At 47.5% G+C, this 7,263-nt stretch overlaps 1 long non-coding RNA gene across 1 annotated transcript; it reads right to left on the bottom strand.

The window, feature by feature from the left end:
- Window positions 1-5,269: 5,269 nt before the first annotated feature.
- On the bottom strand, window positions 5,270-6,926 carry LOC127329091 (uncharacterized). Its single transcript, XR_011747229.1, has 3 exons — window positions 6,598-6,926; window positions 6,257-6,506; window positions 5,270-5,617 (listed from the first exon to the last, which is right to left on the bottom strand). It is a non-coding gene; the product is annotated as an uncharacterized lncRNA (long non-coding RNA).
- Between the last annotated feature and the right edge of the window lie 337 nt (window positions 6,927-7,263).

Raw genomic sequence — 7,263 nt, 5'->3', positions numbered from 1 at the left:
TGGTTGCACGTGAGCAGGAGCTGGGTTTTGTCTCTCTCGGCCATTGGCATTTCCCTTTTAAGAGTACCTTTTCTGCCTCCTTCTCTCTGCCTTTTTTCACATAATTAGTATCAAATCTAGAGAAGCTTGCATTTCTGTCTTTCTTCAATTATTATTTGTGCCTTTTGGCCCTGGTTGTTTTCCCAATATGGCAGCAAATCTAGTAGGGAGCCCAATCTAGTACTCCATCTGGTCCATATGTATGTAGTTAAATCTAGAAGCAAATCTACAGGGAATGTACGATAAATTCACAAGGTCATATAGTAGAATAGGGATAGATAATATAGATAATAAGCTGCATTCAGCAGCCAAACATAGTAGGGTTCGAGGTTCTTCACGAAGATGTGACACCATCATACTAACAACATAACAACGAGGATCCCTAACTAACAACAAAGGGATCCCAACAACAAAATGGAGGAGGCGGCGGCTACGTCCGAGGACTCCGCCTACCCCATCTGCCTCTGCCTCCACTTGTTGCTCCCCTTGGGAGCCTTGGGCTTGAGCGGAGGCATGCGCCCGCCGGAGATCTCCACCCGCTGGATCTTTGCGGAGGTGCATGCCGAGCGCCAAGTGCTTGGCGCGGAAGGAGTTGGGGTTCACCGACGCGCCGACCTTGGGGTTGGTGTGGCCGATGTTCTCGGCATGCGTGAGGACGCAGTTGAAGTCAGTGCCGCCGAGCCTCCTAGTGCAGAAGGGGCACCTGTAGACACCCTTGGCGACGTCGAGGTAGGAGACATGCGGCCGACTGCGGCCTCCGCACACTGGCGAGTCTTGACGTCATGGTGCTCGTCGTCGGCCGACGTCATTGCCGACGGTGATCCATATCAAACGGGAATTTATTAGTGAATGAGTTGCAAACGTGCATGATAACAAAGTTAGGAAAACAGAGGCAGCCTCGGTTAGAGTGGACACGATTATATGTCTACGAGGGACGGTGTAAGCGAACCAAAGCTCATGCACAACAGATTTGTACACGAAATGGTTCGCTGAACCCTCCCTGTAAAAATCTATGCCCACCGATTCATCATAGGCAAAGAAACGATTCCAGATCTGAACTTGAACACATTCCAGATTATTTGCAAAATTAAACGGTTGATATCTTTTGATTCGTGCATAAAATAACCGATTGAGATCCTATGATTACTTGCATAAATTAACCGATTGAGATCCCATTATTACTTGCATAAATTAACCGAACAGTAGAAACCCAAATCTTGAACGAAATCAAGGAGGGATCAAAGCAAAATGGAATAAAATCGGCGCAAATATTAGCCCAATACTCATCCATCCACAGATCCATCTACACCGGCACAAATAGGGTTCAAAAAGGAATGGGGAACAAAAAAGGAAGCAAACCGTAGTTATTACCTCGTTCCATGGGTCCTCTATGGAGGTGTCGTAGCGGTTCGGGGGCGGGACGTACGGCACCGGCTCGTAGGGGTCCCATCCCGGTGGGATCTGACCGCGACCGGCGGCGCAGCCTCCGATGCACGGCGGAGGCGGCGGCGACGTCCGTTGAGGGGACGGCGGCGACGTCCGTTGAGGGGACGGCGTCGAAGAGGGAGGCGTCGCGCTTGGAGCCGACGGCACCGTGGACGATGGGATTGGCATTCTCCTTGTCCATCTCGCCGGCAGAGGAGAGGGAGAGGGAGAGGGTTTTTGCTTTGGAGAAGATGATGGGACGTGAGAGAGGCGGCGTTGCGTAGGCGAGTGAGAGTGACGAGAGATAGTGGGAGGAGGCGTCTATAAAGGCTAGTGGTGGTTAATGCGACCCGCGTCCTACGCGTCCACCGCCGCACGTCTGCACGTCTTGGACTTACGCAATGCGCCACGCGTCCACGATTGCACGTCTTCGACTTACGCACCGCGACCGGCGTCTACGCGTCAAATATTGCACGTCTTTCATTTACGCACCGCAACACGCGTCCTCGAGTCTAACCCCGAAAATTTAGATATACTCGATTATAACCTCGAGCATTATACTAGCATTTTTTGTGTGCTCGGTTTTCCCCTTGAGTGCTAGTACCGGCTAGTGCAATATGCTCGATTTTACCCTCAAGTAGCTGGTCAACGTACAACCAACAAATGGGATTAACTAGTTAAATGAGTCATTTAATGTGCAAAAATTCCGAAAAATAGTGGCACATACTCATGGAGTCTTTACCACAAATTTCAGTTCTCAAAACATAGATAAGTCATAGATAAATCAAGTTTTACCACAAATTGCCACTTCTCAAAGGCCTTCTCAAATCACCTAGTAGCTATGAAGGTGCATGGTTTTCCACAATAAGCCCTTCCCAAAACAGCTTTCCCAAAACATACTTTGTCTAAATGAGGCCACAATTCTCACACTCATGTATATTTGTATTGCAAATAGTTTGAGATAGGCCAAGATGGGTTTTATTCTACAAAACACGCATTTTTCATTTTTTAAATCTCATATTTGAATCCCTTAGTCTGTTTATTACATAGGTGCCCTTGGTTTCTTGAGACTACTCTGGTTTGCCCTCTCCCTCCACCAATTCTCTCACACTTGCAACATTGCCACGATTGGTCTAGCCCATGTCACGCGGATCGTGCCCGCCGTAAGCCAGTTGATCGTATGATCTAACGAGGCGGGATAACCCCTCCCTCTCTCTGTCGTGCGGTTACCTTCCACTCTCTAAGTTTGCTAAATGGCGGTTTTACGTATTTATTTTCACGCGCTAAAAATTATAAACTCTTTTAGGCATTACTTTTCACGCAAAAAATGATAAACCATCACCGATTTGTTGTAGCCATAAATTTTCACGCAAAAAATGATAAACCGTCACCGATTTGTTGTAGCCATTAATTTTCACGAAAATCCCAAATGATAAACCATCACCGATTTGTTGTAGCCATTACTTTTCACGCAAAAAATGATAGACCATCACCGATTTCTTGTAGCCATTACTATTCACGGTAAAAATGATAAACGAACCAATCTATCTATCTCTCGTATTTGAAGTTTGGAAGGGTTCACCATCTAGTTATGTTAACTTTCGAGGTTTTGATCTGAAAACAAATGGGTATTATAAAGGGAAATAAAAGTTCAAAAAATGTAAAAACGAAACAATCTACCTATCTTTGTATAGAAGATCGTCTGTATGATTTTTGAGGTCATTTAGAGAAGGTAGAAAAAAATCCCTTTTGAGAAGGTCGAAAAAACCTAACTTGTTACAAAAGCTGGTTTCAAAGTGAGACCTAACCAAATTTGGCATACATTATGCAATATGTATAACAACAAGGAATATCGAAAAGGGAAAGTTTCACAAAATTTTAAATTTATGGCGAAAATGATGCCAGACATGATGCTTGGTTTCTAGGTTTTGACACGAAAATCAATTGGATATTATAAAGGGAAATAAAAAGTTCAAAAAATATAAAAACGAAACAATCTATCTATCTATGTATAGAAGATCACTGTATGAAATTTGAGGTCATTTAGAGGAGGTAGAATAAATCACCTTGTTAGAAAAGCTGGTTTCGATTGAGACGAAACGGCATGCGTTTAAGCAAAGTGATTTTTTCGAACATCTCCAAATGATCCCAAATTTGCCATACATGATGCCATACGTGTAACAACAAGGAACCCTATCTAAAAAGTGTCAAAAAGTTTGCCCAACCGTATAGCTCTATCAAAAGAACCTCACCATGGCGCTAGTATAATTTTGGGCTTACTTACAAACTTTCGTTACCTAACCTTCAACACGAAACTTGTTTCAAATCACTTTTGGCGTACAAGAAACAAATCCCTCCTTGATTCGAGCACCACAGCCTCCAAACTTTGCCGATGCCGATATCGGCATGGTCGAACTTGGCTATGCTCGACGCCCTTTGCTAGGTCACCGTCGGGATGCACCCTCAATCCCGTCCCTCATTCGATCAACGACACACCGGAGAGATACCACCGAGGCCAATGCCGAACGTATATGCTTGCATGCCAATGCCGAACATGCATCCACGCCGATGTGGGCACGGCCACGCCGCCCGCTATGTTGGACGCCACGGACCACGCGAGGTCTTTCCCTTCGCCACCACACTCTTCTAGCACCCATCTATACACGCGTAAAGGAGAGACACTAGTTTTCTCTACATTGCTCGCGTTCGTGTCGGACACGGTCAGTCAAAGTTTTGAGGTAGTCGTCGATGTCGTTGACCATTTCTTCTCTTCTTTGCATGGTTAAACGCGTCTAGTTCATATCTATCTAATGCGTCTGGTCTCGCCTCATGCAGTTCTTTGTGGACGTCGATCTCATCTCGGCACTCCGCAGGCCACCTCCTCCGTGCCATCGCTGTAGAGCTCCGTTTAAAAATCTAATCCTACCCGTGTATTGCCCCTTGTATCAGCGCCATGGCCCCACTTGTCATTTGATATAGCGAAGCCCCACTCGTTCGCGTTTTGGTCAGGGATACAGCGATGCTTACGGTCAAACAAAGATGGATGGTCTAACGTGTCTTTGCAGGCTCTACGTGGCCCCACTAGTCAGAAGATAACGGTCAACCGTCGGGCAACCGGGCGTTACATCACGTGTGATGGTTTCAGACAAACGCTTGGGTAAAACTGAGGAAAAACTAAGGAGCTGGGGAAAACTGAGCACAACTAAGGAACCGAGGGCACGAAAATAGAAATCCCTATAATATAAGCATGGAACATCAGAAATTATAGATACGTTGGAGACGTATCATTGCCCAAATGTAACCATACGCATGCTCGACCCGCTTCTTACAGGCGATGTCTCACAACAAGACCGTTCAAAGTTCAACAAAAAGTCTAGGGGGGCCACCCAACTAAGCTACCTGTGATGAAGTCCGGCCGTACTCCGAGGCGGACTCAGGGTTTGCGACGGAGGCTAGGCGTGCGAACCACACGCTTTCGCTAAACGTCCCACGGGGTATAGTACAGAATATAAACACCCGAAGGCAACATGAAGTAAACACCCGAAGGCAACAGTATATAAATATGCATGCGCCAAATAAAACCAAGGTTGTGGCCCCCTTTTCAACTGACTTGAGAAAAGGTAATGGGTGAGGGGTGTCCTAATAATCGTCCCCACGTACGGGTACAGCGCTCAATCTCAGAACAGATAACAAGAACTCGGGTCCTAGGGGACATTAGCGAGTCCAAGTTCCGATGCTTTCGCAAAGGGGCTCACAGATGCCTCTGCTTACAATTTTAGTTGTTAACAAATAAGTAAAGCATGTGTATCTCCAACAACGGATATAGCATGTGATAACCTCCCAACAACCCAACATATCCCGATAACAGATCGAGATAAACAACAGAGCCTAAACACGCCTACGACTCGCAAGGCTCAAACATCAAGCAACGGCTATGGGTAAGGAATGATACATATAGGATTATTATGGTAAACAAGTGGAATAGGACACATGACTCGATAAAGAATCGCAACATAAGGATAGCAGTGTGAGGGACAGAGTAAAATAGGTGAAGAGAGAGGGCTCGCCTATGAAAAGCTGCAGAAGCACTTGTCGAAGAACTCGTCGTATCTCACATCAACACTTCGTGATCCTATCCGGGAAGAAGCAAATGCTGGAACACATACAACGTATGCAAGTCTTACTACGGATAAATAAGATCCATCATGATCAAGATGATAGGCATGACATGGGAGCGATGATGCGATGCAACTTATCCATATTAAGCGGAGTCGAAACCCCGGACAAACAGATTACAGTTGAAGTTGCATATCTACCAGCAAAGTTAAATAGTTGTTAGCATGGCAGGGGTGCTCTACTGCAAAGTTAAGTGGAACCGGGGCAACACTTATATAGTATCCCACATATTCCACATGTTACTTATTAGGTGGTAATGCAAACTTGCACGAAATTATATGATGCATGATGCAACAGCAAGCATGGATGGCATATTCATGTTCAGTGCATTTTTCTGATCAAATTGATATATAACTCTTTTTAATTGGAGTTATAGATTAATAGTTATTAAATAAACAGTTTTTAGTATTTAAAATATAGAAAACAGATTTATTTAAATAGAAAAGGGCCTGGAAATGATTTTCAGAAAAGGGGGAGGACCCCGGGTTGTTTACTGAAAGCTACAGGGGGTTTGCGTGTAAACTGACAGGGGGAGGGCTGCGGGTTGAGGAATCCAAAAGCTCAGGGGGCTACGTGCAAGATTTTTCAGATCTGGAGAGGAAGAGACTTTTCTTACCCGGTAAAGAGGTAGCCGCGGTCGCTGACGAGGAGGGCCCACGCGGCCACGCTGGCAAACTTGGCTGCACGCACGGATGCCGCTCGCGTCGCAGGCCTGGTGGTCACCGCGGTGGGTCGGAGACGACGCGGTCGATGCGGTAGTCCCCCGGAAGCGCGCGTGGGCGCGTTCTGCGCCTCTCGTCGGCGCGGACCGAGGAAGGGCGGCGCCGCCAGGGGGAGGTCACCGGAGGGCCGCTGTCGAAGAGGACCTGCGGCAGCACGGTTCGGCATGAGCGGCGGCAGAGCGATACAGAGTGAAAGGAGGAGCGGGAAGAGGCCAGAGAGGTAGATGAGGCCAACAGGATGCCGTGGAGAGGGTCAGAGACGAAGGGGGAGGGCTGACGGCGACGCTATCGCCGGCGACGTGCTCGCAGACGGAGACGGGGAAAACGAAATTGGCGGCGATGTAGGGCGCCCCCGGCTCGATTAGGTGTACCAGGCGAATGAGGAGAACGAGACGCAGTTCCTGGTGGTGGTGGCTTGGCGGGGAAGGGCCGGAGTCGACGGCGACATGGAGAGGCCGACGATGGCCGTGGGGTTCTCTGCCTCCTGCGTTTTCGTGGAGAAGGGGAAAAGGAGGGGGAAGCAGGTGGAGTGGATGAGGATGAGGAGCTGGCTCCAGAGATAAAGAGAGGGGAGAGGGGCTCACATGGGGAGGGAACGGTGACGTCGTCGACCACCAGCTCTCTCTGCGGGGAAGAAAGCGACAGGGGAGAAAGGCGAAGGGGTACGGGCCAAGGGAAAGATCAGGTGGGCTGGGCTGCGTCGGCTGGAGCAGAAAAAGAAGAGGAGAGAGTGGGCTGCGGCTAGAGAGAAGGAAGAGGAGGATGGACCAGGGGAGAGAAGGGGCGGCCCAGGTTAGGGAGAGGGTTAGGTTTCCTTTTATTTTCTTTTCTCTTTTGTTTTAAAAACTGTTTTAAAATTTGAAAACAAACCAAAAGCAACTAGATTTTATTTTTGAAATCA

This window comes from Lolium perenne, chromosome 6, assembly GCF_019359855.2.
Source record: "Lolium perenne isolate Kyuss_39 chromosome 6, Kyuss_2.0, whole genome shotgun sequence".
Lineage (NCBI taxonomy): Eukaryota > Viridiplantae > Streptophyta > Magnoliopsida > Poales > Poaceae > Lolium > Lolium perenne.
Note: the sequence above shows the minus strand (reverse complement) of the source record. Positions and strands in the feature narration are given on the sequence as shown.